The sequence below is a fragment of the Rattus rattus genome, chromosome 7, assembly GCF_011064425.1.
Source record: "Rattus rattus isolate New Zealand chromosome 7, Rrattus_CSIRO_v1, whole genome shotgun sequence".
Classification (NCBI taxonomy): Eukaryota; Metazoa; Chordata; class Mammalia; order Rodentia; family Muridae; genus Rattus; species Rattus rattus.
In genome coordinates this window covers 91,803,770-91,823,752 of record NC_046160.1, presented here as the reverse complement: position 1 = coordinate 91,823,752, position 19,983 = coordinate 91,803,770, and the positions used below count along the sequence as shown (strand labels likewise).

Here is a 19,983-nt window from a genome sequence, read left to right as displayed (position 1 = left end):
AACCAAAATCTTGTTTCAGCCCACCCAAATGCAAAGATTGCAGGCATACACCATTATGACTAGCACTTAAGTCATTTTTGCATTAAAACAGTTGCCAAATAGTGAATGATAGTGTTTGCTAGACCCTTTCCCCACTTTTCTGTAAAATGCTAGACAGTAGAGCTTTTAGGCTTTGTGGATTATAACATTTCTGTCACAGCTACTTAGCTTGCCCTTGCAGAGTGAATGCAAACATAGACAAGATGTAAAACTTGTCCTCTAGTAAAACATCATTTATAAACAAATGTCTGGCCAGCATTAGCTTAATGGCTATAGTTTTCCATTCCCCCCTCTAAGATATAACATATATTAGAATTGAACTTCTATATTGCTAATTTACATTTCAAAATTCCATAAAAATTTGTTACTTAGAATTTTAATTTAATAGCTCTTGTATTTCTGTAAATTAACCTGTGCTTTTACTTCAGGTGTTACTGGTTAGTGTTCTGATGTAGCTGTAGTCACCAGATAATCTTGGCTAACATTTGGCTCTCCTTCATATGAATTTCTACATGGCTATTGATTCATTAGTCTCATGGTAATGATGGCTGGTTTCCAAGAAGGCCTGAAATTGGCACAGCTCTACTTCCATTATTCTGTTGGTTAAAATAGGCATAAGCTCAGTCCATAGTCATTGTAGGAAGAGATTGTAAAGGTGTATGAATACCTAGGGTACATGGCTAATGAGGGCATCAAATTAAGTCTCTACATGATTGCTTGCATTATTGCAAGTAACAATTCGAATATACTAGCTTTAGTAAAATAGAACATTTTTTTTTTAAAAAAAATTATTAGGTTTCTTTTTTAACAAAATGCAAATAGAACATGGGATCGTAGAATTATTGGACTTAGGGTTAGTTGAAGGTTCATTTTTGCTTTATTCTGTAAACTTCATTTTCTATCACCATAGATCTATTTCACATTAGAAAGAACAATGCCATTAACACTTGTCTAATTACTTGTGCCTTACTGCTTAAACTATTCAGAGGACTGACTTTATTTTGTGTGTTTTTGGGGAAAAATTCTGCTTCTCCTAGGTCAATCAATTTAAAGTTGTACTAAGCACAGAGACAAATTGCTGAAAAGTTAGTATCCAATGGTTATTGAGTGTGTAGCCCTTAAACAGTCCACTTGTATCCTCTCTAGCCATGAATTTGTTAATGTAAACTAATCATAATTTAATAAGTCATTTCATCATTACAGAAGACTTAGTTTGCTTCTTTATTTGATTGTCTGGACTGTGTTTGGTTTATTATCTTGAACATTCATTTACACACTTTCTGTATTGAGTTAGGGTCATTGTTAGTATCTAGTATCTCACTTTACTACTATTAACATACATTCAGATAGGACGGTGATCTTATTCGATCGCTCATGATTTCTATGGTTGTTTTGGCTGATGTAGCTGGCTGAGTACATTCTTCCTTTGGAAAGGACTTACATGAAAGCATGTACTGTAAATGCAGAATGGAATAAGAGCTATAACAGGAGTACAAGCGACATGCTGTGGGTACAGAGGAAGGAACAATTAAGTTTGACTGAATGACTGTAGGAGGGATGACATTTAAAGAAGGTAATGTTTGAGCAAGGCCTAGAAGAATGAATAACTCATCCTTAGAAAAGAAAGGAAAAAATAATCTAGTTGTCAAATTTCTTGGCTGCTAAATGCGTGGCACCCAAGTGTCTAGGCTAAAGTAGATGAACTTGAATATAGATTTCAGGACCTAGGGAGAAACAGCAGCAGCTAGTTATGTGGTTTTAACCCTTTCACATTAGAATTATAAGAGGTAATGCAGTTTTGCTACATTTAAGCCTTCGGTGACTATATGTTAGTTTGAAATTTGAGTGTTTTAAGTTTTAATTCAAAAGTTCATTTTAAAGAGAGTTTTGGACTAGGAAAATTTTATATATACTAGCTTAACTCTAATAGGTAAAGAAACTAAGATGAAATTAAAGCGAGTAATTAATGTTACACATCTCGTTATCTTTGAGTATTGCTCATCTCCCAAAAGTTAACGTGCTGTAATTTGGTCACTAGTGGAAACATATTGAAAAGTGATGGAACTTTTAAAAGTTGCATCCTGGTGTAAGAGGATTGAATCCTGACTATTTTTGTGAAAGGAATAATGTTGGTCTTGTAAGTAGATTAGGTATCACAAGAGTAGATCAGTTCTTTTTTCTCTCTCCTTTTCTTCCTTTCTCTCCCACCCCTTTTCCTCTTTGCTCTCTCCCTACCTTCTTTTCTCCCTCCCTCTTTCCTGCCTCCCCTGTTATGACAGGTCTCACTTTGTAGCTGAAGCCAGTGTAGAACATGTATGTGGCCCAGGATGAACTTAAAGTGATCCTCTCATCTTAGTTTTCTGAGTGAGATTACAGGTATGAGCTGCCATGTCTGCTGTAGTTTCTTGAATTTTATATAAATGTAATGACTTCTTTCATTTAGCAGTATATTTATCATGTTCATCTGATACTGGAGTATAGTCTATTTTTCTACTGGTTTTATAGATCACTATTGTATTGATAGACATTTGCATTTATTCCTAATTTCACAATTATAAATAAGGCTGCATTGGAAATTCTTATATATGTCATTGATGAGCACATTGTTTTCTTTCTAGGAGTGAAATGACTGAGTAGTTGTTTTCCAAAACAGTTGCACAATATTACATCCCTGTAATCAATGTTGGAGAATTTGAGTTGAATATAGGAGGATCAAAGTTTGAGTGTTTTTATTAGTATTTTTAGCTATTTTAGTTGATATGTAGTGACTCTTCATATTTATTCTCAGGATAGTAATAATAGTATTTTTACTATATGGATTTTTGGTATATCTTAGAATTGGACTTTGTCTTGAATTTATTGGAATTTGTTATGTATTTTAAGTTTGTAGTGCCTACTAATAAATTAAAATTCATGATTTTAGTGAAGTTTAATTTATCATGTTTAATTTTTATAGGTAAGTATTTTCGTGTCTTGTTTAAGAAATATTAGAGCTGAAGAGATGACTTAGAGGTTAGGATCACTGGTTGTTCTTACAGAGAATCCTGTGTACTTCCTTTGCTGTGCCTCAAATCATCTCATGATCCCTCAAGTAGCACCACTGTTTTCCAACCGTTTTGGAAAACAACTACTCAGTCATTTCACTCCTAGAAAGAAAACAATGTGCTCATCAATGACATATATAAGAATTTCCAATGCAGCCTTATTTATAATTGTGAAATTAGGAATAAATGCAAATGTCTATCAATGCAAATGTATAGTTATTACACTGTATTGCTTAAGAAATAATAAAAGGGAAAAGTCTGGCTATGTGTGGTGGGGCATGCTCTAGACTTAGCATTTAGGAGACTGAAGCCTCGGCTCAATTCCTAGAGTCCAAATAGTGGTTTGCAACTGTCTGTAATTCAGTCCTAGGGAATCTGATGCTTTATCTTCTAGTGTTTGAGGGCACTAGGTACATAGATATAGACAAAACACCTGTGCATACTAAATAAAATTAATTGAAGAAAAATTTGCCAAACACTTTCTAATGTTTTCATCTAGAAAATGTCTCCCTTTACTTTAAAACTCTATATTTATATTAATTTGTATGAGTGAGGTAAGTACAGATTTCTTTGACATATAATTTATATGAATGGTATAAGTAGAAATCAGGTATTTTTTAATTATTTTTGTTTGATGTACATTGGTGTTTTGCCTGCATGTATATCTGTGTAAGGATGTCAGATCTTGGAGTTATAGACAGTTGTGAGCTGCCATGTGGGTACTGGGAATTGAACTCAGAACCTCTGAAAGAGCAGTCAGTGCTCATAACTGCTGAGCCATTTCTCCAGCCCCCAGGTATTTTTTTTAAAAATATGGATATTTAATTGATCTAGCACCATTTTCTTATTTTAAATAAACAAAATGGTTTTTTCCTCCCTGGCTTATATAGCACACCTTGATATAAATCAGGTGCATCTCTTATCTGTTCCTTCTAGAGTAGATATTCTGTTTTGTTGGTTTATTTATACCTATATACACCCCCCACCCCCGGGCGTGTGCATGTGTGTTGGGGATCAAACTCAGTGCCTTGCAAAAGTTAACATATGCTTTGTTGTAGAGCTAGTCTCTTGTTCCAGGAGAACAAAGGCCAACATCTTTATTATGGATAAACCATTAATTATATTAGCTACAGGTTTTTGCCAGTGTTCTTTATCAGATTAAAGAAATTGTTACATATTTTTACTATTCTGATAATTTTCAAAGTCATGAATAGCTGCTAAATTTTATCAAATGATTTTGCTGCTTCTATTGTGATAAGCTACATGGTTTTTGTTCTTAAATCAGTAATGTGGTGAATTACACTGATTGATTTTCAATGCTAAACCAATTTTATACTTCCAAGAAAGACTTTGAGTTAAATTTGTTGACATTTTGCTTAAGTTTTATATCTGTTGTGAGAAATATTGGCCCGTAGTTCTCCTTTCTTGTAAGTTTTTTTTTTTCTATCAGATTGGAATCGAGATTTGTTGGTCCTCAAAAGAAAATTGGAAAATCTTTTTCTCATTTTTACTGTTATTTTAAAAGATTGATGCATTTCATGTATGTATAAAAATATCATGGATTCTACATTTGTTGATATTAGTGGTTTCAATAAGGTTGATTTGCTTAATCATGTTGCTTAAATCATTAAAATGATTGGTTATTAAATTATTATCTGTGATTGCAGATACATGTATTTTCCTTAAAATTATATGTATTTTGAGAAAAGATTTATTACTTTATGTGTATACACTGTTGCTGTCTTCAGACACACCAGAAAGAGGGTGTTAGATCCCATTACAGATGGTTGTAAGCCACCATGTGGTTGTTGAGAATTGAACTCAGGACGTCTGTAAGAGCAGTCAGTGCTCTTAACTGTTGAGTCATCTCTCCAACCCCAAATTTTATGTACTTTGAAGTTCTTGTTAGGTGTATATAAACAGGGTTATTGCAACTTATGATTGAAATTACATTTTTGCCATTATGAAATAACCTTTATTTTTAGTTTTGAAATCTCTTTCTTGTTTTGAAGCCTATTCCTATTAATACGAAATGTATATTTCATTAGTATTTCCATGTTGAATTCTTTTTTTCTTTTTATTTCAACCGATCTGTTTTGTGTTTAAGGTATATTTCCAAAAATATAGTTGGGTTTTACATTCTTTAGTTTTAACAATCTTTCTTTCATTTGCAATGTTTATTCTGTTTATATTTAATATAATTGCTGATATATCTAGGTATAAATCTGTTAACTCACTGTTTACTTTTATTTCATTTGTTCTTTTAAAAACTTTCTTGTTTACTGCTTATTTTTCTAAATCTTAAGTTTTCTAATATATTTTTCTACATCAGTTTTTCAGTTTACATTCTTCTATAATATTTAGGAATTATATAATATTGAATGAACATTCTTGATTTATTAGTGTATCTTAAACCAATCCTTTACTGTTTTCTGAGTAGTACAGAACTTGTCATTTATTACCTTCTGCCATTTGTATCCTTTTATGTGGGTATGTGCATTCGGGTGCCCATAGAGGCTTAAAAAGAGCCTACGAATGGAATTACAGGTGGTTGTTAACTGTCTGATGTAGGTGCTAGGAAGTAAACTTTTATACTCTGTAAGATTAGGAAGCACTCTGAACCAATGAGCCATCTGTCCAGGCCCACTATTTTAAAAATAAAAAAATAATAATTTAAGATATATATGTAGATCTTTTGGTACTTCCAGAAGCAATATGGATATAAATTCTAAAAGGTTTTGACAAAAACAATACTTTTGATATTATCCATATATGCCCATCATAATGTTCTTTCCCTCATTTTAAAAAATGTTTTTTGTAACAGAGACTGAAGGGACACCCATTCAGAGCCTGCCCCACATGTGGCCCATATATATACAGCCACCCAATTAGACAAGATGGATGAAGCAAAGAAGTGCAGAAGTGTAGATCGCTCCTGAGAGACACAGCCAGAATACAGCAAATACAGAGGCGAATGCCAGCAGCAAACCACTGAACTGACAATAGGACCCCCGTTGAAGGAATCAGAGAAAGAACTGGAAGAGCTTGAAGGGGCTCGAGACCCCACATGTACAACAATGCCAAGCAACCAGAGCTTCCAGGGACTAAGCCACTACCTAAAGACTATACATGGACTGACCCTAGACTCTGACCTCATAGGTAGCAATGAATATCCTAGTAAGAGCACCAGTGGAAGGGGAAGCCCTGGGTCCTGCTAAGACTGAACCCCCAGAGAACCAGACTGTTGGGGGGAGGGCGGCAATGGGGGGAGGGTGAGGAGGGGAACACCCATGAGGAAGGGGTGAAACGGAAACCGGGAAAGGGAATAACACTCGAAATGTATATAAGAAATATTCAAGTTAATAAAAAAAAATGTTTTTTGTCATGTGGGATTTTTTTTAGCCCTAATAAAATTAATTTCTTTTTGTGGGAGTGTTAGTGTGCTACAGGCAAACATTCTCACTTTGTGTGTGTGTGTTTAAAAAATATTTATTTTCCATCTTTATTAAATTGGTTATTTCTTATTTGCATTTCAAATGTTATTCCCTTTCCCGGTTTCCAGGCCAACATCCCACTAACCTCTCCCCCTCCCCTTCTGTATGGGTGTTCCCCTCCCAATCCTCTCCCCATTAGCACCCTCCCCGCAAGAATTCTGATCACTAGGGGTCCAGCCTTGGCAGGACCAAGGGCTTCCCCTTCCACTGGTGCTCTTACTAGGCTATTCATTGCTACCTATGACGTTGGAGCCCAGGGTCAGTACATGTATAGTCTTTGGGTAGTGGCTTAGTCCCTGGAAGCTCTGGATGGTTGGCATTGTTGTTCATATGGGGTCTCAAGCCCCTTCAAGCTCTTTCAGTCCTCTCTCTGATTCCTTCAATGGGGGTCCCGTTCTCAGTTCAGTGGTTTGCTGCTGGCATTTGCCTATGTATTTGCCATATTCTGTCTGTGTCTCTCATGAGAGATCTACATCTGGTTCCTGTCAACCTGCACTTCTTTGCTTCATCCATCTTATCTAGTTTGGTGGCTCTATATGTATGAGCCACATGTGGGGCAGGCTCTGAATGGGAGTTCCTTCAGCCTCTGTTCTAAACTTTGCCTCCCTATTCCGTCCTAAGGGTATTCTTGTTCTCCTTTTAAAGAAGGACTGAAGCATCCGCATTTGGTCATCCTTCTTGAATTTCATGTGGTCTGTGCATCTAGGGTAATTCGAGCATTTGGGCTAATATCCACTTTTCAATGGGTGCATACCATGTGTGTCTTTCTGTGATTGGGTTTACTTCACTCAGGGTGATATTTTCCAGTTCCATCCATTTGCCTATGAATTTTATAAAGTTATTGTTTTTGATAGCTGAGTAGTATTCCATTGTGTAGATGTACCACATTTTCTGTATCCATTCCTCTGTCGAAGGGCATCTGGGTTCTTTCCAGCTTCTGGCTATTATAAATAATGCTGCTATGAACATAGTGGAGCATGTGTCTTTGTTATGTGTTGGAACATCTTTTGTGTATATGCCCAAGAGAGATACCTGGGTCCTCAGGTAGTTCAATGTCCAGTTTTCTGAGGAACCTCCAGACTGATTTCCAGAATGGTCATACCAGTCTGCAATCCCACCAACAATGGAGGAGTGTTCCTTTTTCTCCACAACCTCGCCAGCATATGCTGTCACCTGAGTTTTTGATCTTAGCCATTCTGACTGGTGTGAGGTGAAATCTCAGGGTTGTTTTGATTTGCATTTCCCTTAGGACTAAAGATGTTGAGCATTTCTTTAGGTGTTTCTCAGCCATTGGGCATTCCTCAGCTGTAAATTCTTTGTTTAGCTCTGAACCCCATTTTTAAATAGGGTTATTTGTCTCCCTGCAGTCTAACTTTGTGAGTTCTTTTTACATTTTGGATATAAGCCCTCTATCTGTTGTAGGATTGGTAAAGATCTTTTCCCAATCTGTTGGTTGTCGTTTTGTCCTAACCACAGTATCCTTTGCCTTACAGAAGCTTTGTCGTTTTATGAGATCCCATTTGTCGATTCTTGATCTTAGAGCATAAGCCATTGGTGTTTTGTTCAGGAAATTTTTTCCAGTGCCCATGTGTTCCAGATGCTTCCCTAGTTTTTCTTCTATTAGTTTGAGTGTGTCTGGTTTGATGTGGAGGTCCTTGATCCACTTGGACTTAAGCTTTGTACAGGGTGATAAAAATGGATCTATCTGCATTCTTCTACGTTGACCTCCAGTTGAACCAGCACCATTTGATGAAAATGCTATCTTTTTTCCATTGGATAGTTTTGGCTCCTTTCTCAAAAATCAAGTGACCATAGGTATGTGGGTTCATTTCTGGGTCTTCAATTCTATTCTACTGGTCTATCTGTCTGTCTCTGTACCAATACAATACAGTTTTTTTTTTTTTATCACTATTGCTCTGTAATACTGCTTGAGTTCAGGGATAGTGATTCCTCTGGAAGTCCTTTTTTTTTTTTTTTTTGTTGAGGATTGTTTTAGCTATCCTGGGTGTTTTTTATTCCAGATGAATTTGCACATTGTTCTGTCTAACTATCTGAAGAGTTGGATTGGAATTTTGATGGGAATTGCATTGAATCTGTAGATTGCTTTTGGTAAAATGGCCATTTTTACTATATTAATCCTGCCAATCCATGAGCATGGGAGATCTTTCCATCTTCTGAGATCTTCAATTTCTTTTTTCAGAGGCTTGAAGTTCTTATCGTACAGATCTTTTACTTGCTTGGTGAAAGTCACACTGAGGTATTTTATATTATCTGGGAGTATTATGAAGGTTGTCGTTTCCCTAATTTCTTTCTCCGCTTCTTTCTCTTTTGTGTAGAGGAAGGCTACTGATTTGAGTTAATTTTATAACCAGCCACTTTGCTGAAGGTGTTTATCAGGTTTAGTAGTTCTCTGGTGGAACTTTTGGGATCACTTAAATATACTATCATATCATCTGCAAATAGTGATATTTTGACTTCTTCTTTTCCAATTTGTACCCCTTTGATCTCCTTTTGTTGTCTGATTGCTCTGGCTAGGACTTTGACAACTATATTGAATAAGTAGGGAGAGTGGGCAGCCTTGTCTAGTCCCTGATTTTACTGGGATTGCTTCAAGTTTCTCCATTTAGTTTAATGTTAGCAACTGGTTTGCTGTATATGGCTTTTACTATGTTTAGGTATGGGCCTTGAATTCCTATTCTTTCCAGGACTTTTATCATGAAGGGGTGTTGAATTTTGTCAAATGCTTTCTCAGCATCTAATGAAATGATCATGTGGTTTTGTTCTTTCAGTTTGTTTATATAATGGATCATGTTGATGGTTTTCCGTATATTAAACCATTCCTGCATGCCTGGGATGAAGCCTACTTGATCATGGTGGATGATTGTTTTGATGTGCTCTTGGATTCGGTTTGCCAGAATTTTATTGAGTATTTTTGCGTCGATATTCATAAGGGAAATTGGTCTGAAGTTCTCTTTCTTTGTTGGGTCTTTGTGTGGTTTAGGTATAAGAGCAATTGTGGCTTCATAGAAGGAATTCGGTAGTGCTCCATCTGTTTCAATTTTGTGGAATAGTTTGGATAGTATTGGTATGAGGTCTTCTATGAAGGTCTGATAGAATTCTGCATTAAACCCATCTGGAATTGGGCTCTTTTTGGTTGGGAGACCTTTAATGACTGCTTCTATTTCCTTAGGAGTTATGGGGTTGTTTAACTGGTTTATCTGTTCCTGATTTAACTTCGGTACCTGGTATCTGTCTAGGAAATTGTCCATTTTCTCCAGATTTTCAAGTTTTGTTGAATATAGGGTTTTGTAGTAGGATCTGATGAGTTTTTGAATTTCCTCTGATTCTGTAGTTATGTCTTCCTTTTCATTTCTGATTTTGTTAATCTGGATACACTCTCTGTGTTCTCTGGTTAGTCTGGCTAGTCAAGTTTATCTATCTTGCTGATTTTCTCAAAGAACCAACTTTTGGTTCTGTTGATTCTTTGTATGGTCCTTTTTGTTTCTACTTGGCTGATTTCAGCTGTGAGTTTGATTATTTCCTGCCTTCTACTCCTGAGTGTATTTGCTTCTTTTTGTTCTAGAGTTTTTAGGTGTGCTGTCAAGCTGCTGACATATGCTCTCTCCTGTTTCTTTCTGCAGGCACTCAGAGCTATGAGTTTTCCTCTTAGCACAGCTTTCATTGTATCCCATAAGTTTGGGTATGTTGTACCTTCATTTTCATTAAATTCTAAGAAGTCTTTAATTTCTTTCTTTATTTCTTCCTTGACCAGGTTATCGTTGAGTAGAGCATTGTTCAGCTTCCACGTATATGTGGGCATTCTTCCCTTATTGTTATTGAAGACCAGCTTTAGGCCGTGGTGGTCTGATAGCACGCATGGGATTATTTTTATCTTTCTGTACCTGTTGAGGCCTGTTTTTTGACCAATTATATGGTCAATTTTGGAGAAAGTACCATGAGGAGCTGAGAAGAAGGTATATCCTTTTGCTTTAGGATAGAATGTTCTATAAATATCCCTTAAGTCCATTTGGTTCATGACTTCTCTTAGTCTATGTCTCTGTTTAATTTCTGTTTCCATGATCTGTCCATTGATGAGAGTGGGGTGTAGAAATCTCCTACTATTATTGTGTGATGTGCAATGTGTGATTTGAGCTTTAGTAAGGTTTCTTGTATGTATGTAGGTGCCCTTGTATTTGGGGGTATAGATATTTAGGATTGAGAGTTCATCTTGGTGGATTTTTTTCCTTTGATGAATATGAAGTGTCCTTCCTTATCTTTTTTTTGATGACTTTTAGTTGAAAATTGATTTATTTGATATTAGAATGTCTACTCCAGCTTGCTTCTTCCGACCATTTGCTTGGAAAGTTGTTTTCCAGCCTTTCACTCTGAGGTAGTGTCTGTCTTTGTCTCTGAGGTGTGTTTCCTGTAGGCAGCAGAATGCAGGGTCCTCATTGTGTATCCAGTTTGTTAATCTATGTCTTTTTATTGGGAAGTTGAGACCATTGATGTAGAGATATTAAGGAATAATGATTATTGCTTCCTATTATATTCATATTTGGATGTGAGCTTATGTGTGTGTACTTCTCTTTGTTTTGTTGCCAAGACGATTAGTTTCTTGCTTTTTCTAGGGTATAGCTTGCCTCCTTATGTTGGGCTTTACCATTTATTATCCTTTGTAGTGCTGGATTTGTAGAAGGATATTGTGTAAATTTGGTTTTGTCATGGAATATCTTGGTTTCTCCATCTATGTTAATTGAGAGTTTTGCAGGATACAGTAGCCTGGGCTGGCATTTGTGTTCTCTTAGGGTCTGTATGACCTCAGTCCAGGATCTTCTGGCCTTCATAGTTTCTGGCGAAAAGTCTGGTGTGATTCTGATAGGTCTGCCTTTATATGTTACTTGACCTTTTTCCCTTACTGCTTTTAATATTCTTTCCTTATTTTGTGCGTTTGGTGTTTTGACTATTATGTGTCGGGAGGTGTTTCTTTTCTGGTCCAATCTATTTGGAGTTCTGTAGGTTTCTTGTATGCCTATGAGTTCTCTTTCTTTATGTTAGGGAAGTTTTCTTCTATGATTCTGTTGAAGATATTTCCTGGTCCTTTGAGCTGGGAGTCTTCACTCTCTTCTATACCTATTATCCTTAGGTTTGATCTTCTCATTGAGTCATGGATTTCCTGTATGTTTTGGACCAATAGCTTTTTCCACTTTACATTATCTTTGACAGTTGAATCAATGATTTCTATGGAATCTTCTGCTCCTGAGATTCTCTCTTCCATCTCTTGTATTCTGTTGGTGAAGCTTGTATCTACAGCTCCTTGTCTCTTCTTTTGGTTTTCTATATCCAGGGTTGTTTCCATGTGTTCTTTCTTGATTGCTTCTATTTCCCTTTTTAATTCCTTCAATTGTTTGTTTGTGTTTTCCTGGAATTCTTTCAGGGATTTTTTCGATTCCTCTCTTTAGGCTTCTACTTGTTTATTTATGTTTTCCTGGAATTCTTTCAGGGATTTTTGTGATTCCTCTCTGTAGGCTTCTACTTGTTTATTCATGTTTTCCTGTGTTTTCAAGGGAGTTCTTTGCGTCTTTTTTGAAGTCCTCCAGCATCCTGATCAAATATGATTTGAAACTAGATCTTGCTTTTCTGGTGTGTTTTGATATTCTGTGTTTGCTTTTTTGGTGGGAGAATTGGGCTGAAGATGCCATGTAGTCTTGGTTTGTTGGGTTTGTGCTTGCCTCTGGCCATCAGATTATCTCTAGTGTTACTTTGTTCTGCTATTTCTGACAGTGGCTAGACTGTCCTATAAGCCTGTGTGTCAGGAGTGCTGTAGACCTGTTTTCCTGTTTTCTTTCAGTCAGTTATGGGGCCAGAGTGTTCTGCTTTCGGGCGTGTAGTTTTTCCTATCTACAGGTCTTCAGCTGTTCCTGTGGGCCTGTTTCTTGAGTTCACCAGGCAGGTCACTTGCAGCAGAAAAGTTGGTCTTATCTTGGGTCCCGAGGCTCAAGTTTGCTCGTGGGGTGTTGCTTTTGAGCTCTCTGTGGGGGCAACAACCAGGAAGATCAGTGCCGCCCTTTCCGGGAGCTTCCTTGCACCAGGGTTCCAGATGATGTTTGGTGTTTTCCTCTGGAATCAGTAATGTGGGCAGAGTGTAGTCTCTTCTGGTTTCCCAGGCGTGTCTGCCTCTCTGAAGGTTTAGCTCTCCCTCCCCTGGAATTTGGGTGCAGAGAACTGTTTATCTGGTCAGTCCCTTCAGGTTCTGGCGGTGTCTCAGAAGCTGGGGACCTGCTGCTGCTGTGCCCTTATCCAAGGGAACCCAGAGGCCGTATAGAGTTTCCTCTTGGGCCAGGGATGTGGGCAGGGGTGGGCAGTGTTGGTGGTCTCTTCCGCTCTGCAGTCTCAGGATTGCCCACCTGTCTCGGAGGTGAGCTCACTCTCCCACGGGGTTTGGGAGCAGTGAGCTGGAGGCAGGGAGTGCGAGATTGGGCGCCATAGTTTCTTTGAAAGATTAGCTATTAGATTTATTTTTTTAAAGATTTATTTATTTATTTATTTATTTATTTATTTATTTATTTATTTATTTATTATACATAAGTATGCTGTAGCTGTCTTCAGACACACCAGAAGAGGTCATCAGATTTTATTACAGATGGCTGTGAGCCACCTGAAGTTGCTAGGGTTTGAACTCAGATCTCTAGAAGAGCAGTCAGTGCTCTTAACCACCTAGCCATCTCTCCAACCTTCGATCTATTTTGATCCTTTAAAAAAAGTTTATAAACTTTGGGTGCTTTTAAGATTTCTTTTTTGTTTTGTTTTATTTTGAGTTTATAATGGTGTGACCATGAGGTACTTAAGCTTGAATTTTTCTTTGGTCATACCTTCTTTAGATATGTGGTGCCTTGATGTTTTCCATAAACTGTGTTTTTTATATTTTTAAATTTAACTTTTATTTCAGTTTATTCAACAATATTAGATGTTTGAATATATCTTACATGCTTCTTTTTCTTTCTATTCTTTTCTATTTGTGATTCAATTGGGTATTTTTGCATTCTTTAAACATACTAATTTTGTCTTTTCTTGTGCTAGTCTAATATAAATGTATCAAAAACTCAATATTCATTAGTGCAGGTATTCATGTAGCCCAGGATTGCATTAAACTCATGTAGCCCAGACAAACCTCGAACTTCTGATCTTCCTTCTTTAGCCTCCCAAGTACTGCAGTTGTAGGTGTGAGCCATCATATTTGCTAAATTTTAGCTTTTACACTTTTTATTTTCTGTTCTTAGAAGTCTAATTCGTTCGAAATTAGTTCCCCCCTTTTACTAACTCCATCCTTTGATAAATTTTATTTTTTGTATTTTTATTTACATGTTAATATTTGCTAATTTACCTCTGCCCCAAATTCTGTCTACATAATTTCTGACTTTACTCTGTTTTTTGTCTTTTGTTTGATTTTAGGTCATACTCTCTTGTCTCTTCCAGTATGTTATAATTTTAAATTTTATATTAAATACTATCTATAGTTGATCTATTTGATTGAGCTCACGATGATATTTTTATCACCTTTTCAACTCTTTGGCCAGGTGGGTGAATGAAACATTGCTCTTTCAGGATACTTAGTAATTGTGTTGTATTTTATTGGGTCCATTGGATTGTAGTTTAAATTGGCTTTAGTTCATACCTGGTTGTCTTTTATTGTCTTTGCTACTTTTTTTTTTACTTGAAAAGCTGCCAAATTTCTTCTTTACATGGAGAGAGCAGTGGTGAGAGTTTCATTTCTACACTTTGAAAGTTTTAAGATGAACCCATTGATCTCTTGTTCAAATTGTCTATATTCAGGCAAATGTTTGCAAGTCACCTGTCTGTTTCAGGCTAAGTCTCATTTCTCTAGCAATTTTTTTTCTAGCACTAGTAGCTAATTAGTCTTACATTTGGACTACTTCACTAAAAAGCTGCTCCATTGCTTTCTGTTTTCACCAGTGGAGTCCATCGTCCCCTGCCAACCTTAATACTCAGCCTATCCTAGAAACTTCTAATTCTCCTAGGAAAGAAAATGATGGGTTGTTGTTGTCTATAAAAAAGCTCTTATCTCTCTAGATCTTAGGTCATCTATTGCATTTTACTTCATAAATATTCTGATGTCTTAAAAATGGGCAGAATCATTTTTACCTAGTTTCTGTCAAAGTGTTTGTAATTGCTATCCTTAAAGATTAAAGCAGTGAAATCTATTTTTCTGATTATGAAGTAATACACCTTGCAATAACTTTTGCCTAGTTTTGCTGTATAACAAATGACCTCAATATTTCAGCAGCTTGCAACAGTAGCTTATTCTCCTCTTGCTACATGCTAGCTGAAGCTTGGCATTGGCTCTTCTATTGCACATCTCTTCTAATTCTGAGATCCAGGCTGGGGAACAACTCCTATTTGGGCCATGCTGTTCTTGTGACAGAGGAGGAAAAGAAGAAAATTGGCAAACATAAACAGTGGCTTTTAAAACTTCTGTTTGGATATTTGTTTTTATGTTACTGGCCAAAGCAAGTCAGTAGCTGAGACCAAAGTTAATAGGGCAAAGATGTTTACTTTTACAGAATATTCTGTGTTAACATGAGAACTGGTGGAAATGATTATTGTTTTGAATGAAAGTGGACAGAATATTTACAAATAATAATAAAATTTATCAGCTCCATTGTTTTTACTTAATATATTTTTAATGGTTACCTATTAAAATGGGTTAGAGAGGCTTATAGGTAGGATGACATTGCCACTAAGAGGATTCAATTACCAATAATATGCAGAAATCTTTTTCTGTTATGAAGTTACCATTGGATCAAAGTTTCAAAAAGTAGCCTCACCTGTAGGGCAAAATGTGCATTATTCTGTGCATATTGGAAGAGGGTAAGACATGTCATGAGAATCTGAAAATTGATATACCAATGAAAATCACATTTACAAGGCAGCCTGGTGATGTTGGTGATGTTATCATAAACAGAATGGTTTGAATGAGGCATGTGTGTGTGTGTGTGTGTGTGTGTGTGTGTGTGTGTGTGTGTGTTGTGTATGTGTGTAGGGATACACATGCACAGAAGCATAGAGGCCAAAAATTCATTTTAGTTATCTCCCTCCATTATTCTCTACTTTATTTACTGAGACACAATCTCTTGCCGAATCAAGTTTTCTATATATTTAGCCAGTTTAGTTAGCCCGTTTCCCCACATCTTGAGTGTTATGATTACAAGCAGCCCACCACACTTGCCCAGCTTTTATGTGGGTGCAGAAGATTCTGACCCTTATGTTTCTATGACAAGTGTTTTATCTAATTAGACATCTCTAGCATGTAAATCTTGTTTTTAAGTTGGGATAATTAATATTGATTCTACCATATTTTAATTATTCCTTTGTCTCTTCAATCATTACTTTCTCTTATATGCAACTTAAATTTTATGGTGCTTCTTTATCTGTGAAATGCACTCTTAACTCTCTAGCATATACCTGTGTTTTCTTGTGTTACTCTTTTTACACCCTGCCTCCACCCTCCCCTCTCATCCCCTGCCTCCCTGCCCTTGGACAGGGTTTCTCTGTAGCTTTGTTTATCCTGGAACTCACTATGAGACCAGGCTGGCCTCGAACTCACAGAGATCCACTTGCCTTTGCTTCCCAAGTCTGGGATTAAAGGCTTGTGCTATCACTGCCTGGCTTCTTGCAGTTCATACATTTTGGAAAAACTATTGTTTTTTAACCAGTCTTCTTTCAACTCAGAGTACCTATGTAGCTCAGTATGCAGAGAAAAATGCCAAATCCTGCTGATTAGTTTTGCATAAATTTATGGTCCCAATATCAGGTGACTCTTTAATACTGTCATATTTCCCTAGATCTTCTATTTTCTTAGGTGGTATTTCTTTTTCTTATCTTCTAACATCTTATCCCCAATCTTTTTGCTCTGCTTGTGGTTTTGCTCCCTACCTTACTGAGAAAATTGACACATAACCAAATTTGCCTCGGCTCCTTTTCCACCTACCTACCAGCATCTTTATCTTTATAAAGCTTGTCTTATTTTCTACTTTTCCATGTATTTATCTGTTTGATTATCTCTCCTTATGCCTATTTAAGAACATGGCCCCAATAGTTTCTATGTGATATTTTCTCAACATTGTACATCACTGCCATAAGGAAAAAAAACAAAAAACAAAAAACACATTGTTATTTCTACTTTATTTTTTTTTTGTTATTTCTACTTTTAATATCATTTCTTTTATCCATCTTTCCTTACCAGAGAATGTTTATTTGCTCCTCAGTTGTGGTAAACTCCTTGAAAGAACTCTATATTCTAAGCCCCCAATTGCTTATTTCCCATCTTCTCTCAAATTCAGTATAATTAGACTTTTATTTTCTCATGAAAATACTCTTGATAATGTCACCAGTGAATTTCATATTGCTAAATCTCCATGGATTTCTCAATTTTCATAATCTCCTTTAATTTAGCAATAACATTGGCTTCCCTTCCTCCCCTTCCCATCCCTTCTTTCAACAGCTTTTTCTTTTGGTTTCTAGAACATAACAACTTAACATTTCGCCTCCCTTTGTCAATTGTCTTTTTCCTTCTCAGTCTTTTACAAGTTGAGCATTCATTTCTGGTCCTTTTCTCTATGTACATTCACTCCCTTCATCATGACTCTGAATAACTGTATGCTGACAACTGTTAAATTTTGTATCCATGTAGGCTTCCTCCTTGAAGTTGTACAGGTATAAACATGCAAATCTATACAGAGTATTTGAAACCATTTATATCTAACTAATTAATATATTTAATATGTACCAATTACTGATTTCCTGCTTAAAGTTCAGCTCTAAGCAAAATATTTGTCACCCTAACAAATTATTAACTGTGTATTTATACTTTTTATGACTAACTTTCAAAGATGTTTTCCCTCCTGTATTGTCTTAAATATTTACTGTTTTGTACTCTTGCCCCTAGTCCTTAACCTATCTTATCTTTTTTTTTTTCTTTTTTTTCGGAGCTGGGGACCAAACCCAGGGCCTTGTGCTTGCTAGGCAAGTGCTCTACCACTGAGCTAAATCCCCAACCCCAAAATTGCCACTTTTCTAATCTTGAGATAGAGTTGTTGCTCTTCAGATACTCAGATTCCAGTCCATGCTCTCTGTTCTGTTGATTATCCTCTAAATCAGTGGTCCTCACCTTTCTAATACTGTGACTCTGTAATACAGTTTTTTATGTTGTGGTGACCTTAAGCATAATATTATTTTGTTGCTACATAACTGTAACTTTTCTACTGTTACAAATCGTAATGTAAACATCTGTGTTTGTCTTAGGCGACCCCAGTAAAGAGTTGTTGGACCCCTATGAAGAGTTGTTTGACCTGAAAGGGGTCACGACCTACAGATTGAGAGCCACTCTTCAACTCTTTCAATACTTCCTCTAATTCCCCCCAATGGGGTCCTATTCTCAGTTTGGTGGTTTGCTGCTAGTATTGACCTCTGTATTGGACATGCTCTGGATTTTCTCTCAGGAGACATCTATATCCGGTCCCTTTCTGCATGCATTTTTTTTAGCTTCATCAATCTTATCTAGTTTTGGTGGCTGTATATATATATGGGCCACCTGTGGGGCAGGCTCTGAATGGCCATTCCTTGAGTCACTGTTCTAAACTTTGCTTCCATATCCCCTCCCATCACTGTATTGTGTAATACTTCCTTTTAACCACAGGTCAGCATTTTGCTTCATTTCTTCTTTTCTTACTAAACTCACTGTGTTTTCTATAAGGAAGTAATGCCAATGTACATCTGTACAACTTCTGTAAATCATAGAATTTTAAATATGCTAAATTTTAAATAACTCATGGTTACATTTCTTGTGATTCTTAGATTGAATGTATCTGGTTTTATGAAGTCCCATTTGTGGATTGTTGATCTTAGAGCATAAGCCATTGGAGTTCTGTTCAGGATGCCCAGGTGTTTGAGGCTCTTCCCCACTTTTTCTTCTATTAGTTTGAGTGTATCTGGTTTTATGTGGAGGTCCTTTCTCCACTTGAGCTTTGTACAAGAGATAAGAATGGATTGAATTGCATTCTTCTACATAATTTATTTATCAGATGAATCAATAATGCTCTCTTTCTCTCTCTCTCTCTCTACAGAATCAAACAGGATGTTAACACGCTCTTCTACGGCTCTTTCCAGATCATCGCTAAATATCAGACCTTCCGCCTGATCACTGATTTTATCCATTCTGTGTCTTTGAGCTTTCTCAGTTGTATCCTCCCCCTAATCATCATCTTCCTCTTCTTCCACAGCATGTGGAGTACTAATTTCATTTGGTGGTGTAGGTGGTGGTGTCTTGCTGGTTGATACAGAGCCATTTTCCTTGTCCTCGCCTTTTCTATTTTTCTTTTCCATTTTTTCTTTTCTATATCAATGTCATTATTCTCAGGTGGGTTTTTGAGAATGATTGTATAGGGTTTATGATGTGTGTCAAGCCTGCCCTAGTACCCACAGGCTTTACAAGAATTACCTATTGTTTGCTTTTTTGGATTGACATGCAGGTCTGTTTCAGGATTCTTACACTCAGGACAGAAGAACATTTTTTTTAATGAATCCCTCCAATATGTCTTGCAGCTTCTTTGTTTCTGAGATCCATTGACAATGTAGCAGTCATTCTTAACGTCAAATTGGATCTGTGTTCCCAGCTTACAACCAAAATATTTGGTGAGATAGGTTGGAAGCTGATTTAGGGCCTTTTCAATGTCAACCATATTGACTATAATTCTCTTGATTCTATCTTCTTTGCCCTCAACCTTAGCACTCAAGTCGGGCATCTTGTAGTGATAGAACTGGTGTGACACACTGCGGTGATGTTGACAGATATTTCGGCTTATTAATGACTTTATCAATAAGATGAGCAGATCTTTGATTGAAACTTTTTGGTATCTTCTGTCTGGAGAAGAAGGGATGACATAAACAACTGCAAGAGTTCTTGGTCTTTGATATGAAAAATTATCACCACTCAGGCTGTAAGCTTCTTGCTTGTACGCTGTTTCCCCAATACAGAGGCACCAGTGGCTATGCAACAGCTCGTTTTCCTCAAATAAAGACATAAACCCATCAGGGCTTCCTCCCAGGACTGGGAGGAAGAGGTTTTGGAAACCTGGTTTGGCTGGAGCTGTGGAGCCAGCAGCAAGTGGAGGGGTGGCTGGGCAGGTGCTGCCCCTGAGCATCAGGAGGGACTGTCCAAGGGACATGCACACCAGGAGCGCCAAACCTGGCAAACTCTGGATTATTCTCTCTCTGACTGAGTTCTATCTCTTAATATCAGAAAATATTCTTTCATTTCATTGTAACTTGATTATGAGTTGATATAGTTTAGTATACCTTAAGATATTTCAGTACTTGTCTAAAACTTTCAT

At 36.8% G+C, this 19,983-nt stretch overlaps 1 protein-coding gene and 1 pseudogene across 1 annotated transcript in view; one reads left to right on the top strand and one right to left on the bottom strand.

The window, feature by feature from the left end:
• Positions 1-19,983, top strand: part of LOC116906140 (proline-rich receptor-like protein kinase PERK14) — a 133,659-nt gene that overhangs the window by 40,791 nt on the left and 72,885 nt on the right. The gene's annotated exons all lie outside the window — the stretch shown is intronic.
• Positions 18,665-19,818, bottom strand: LOC116905570 (annotated as a pseudogene).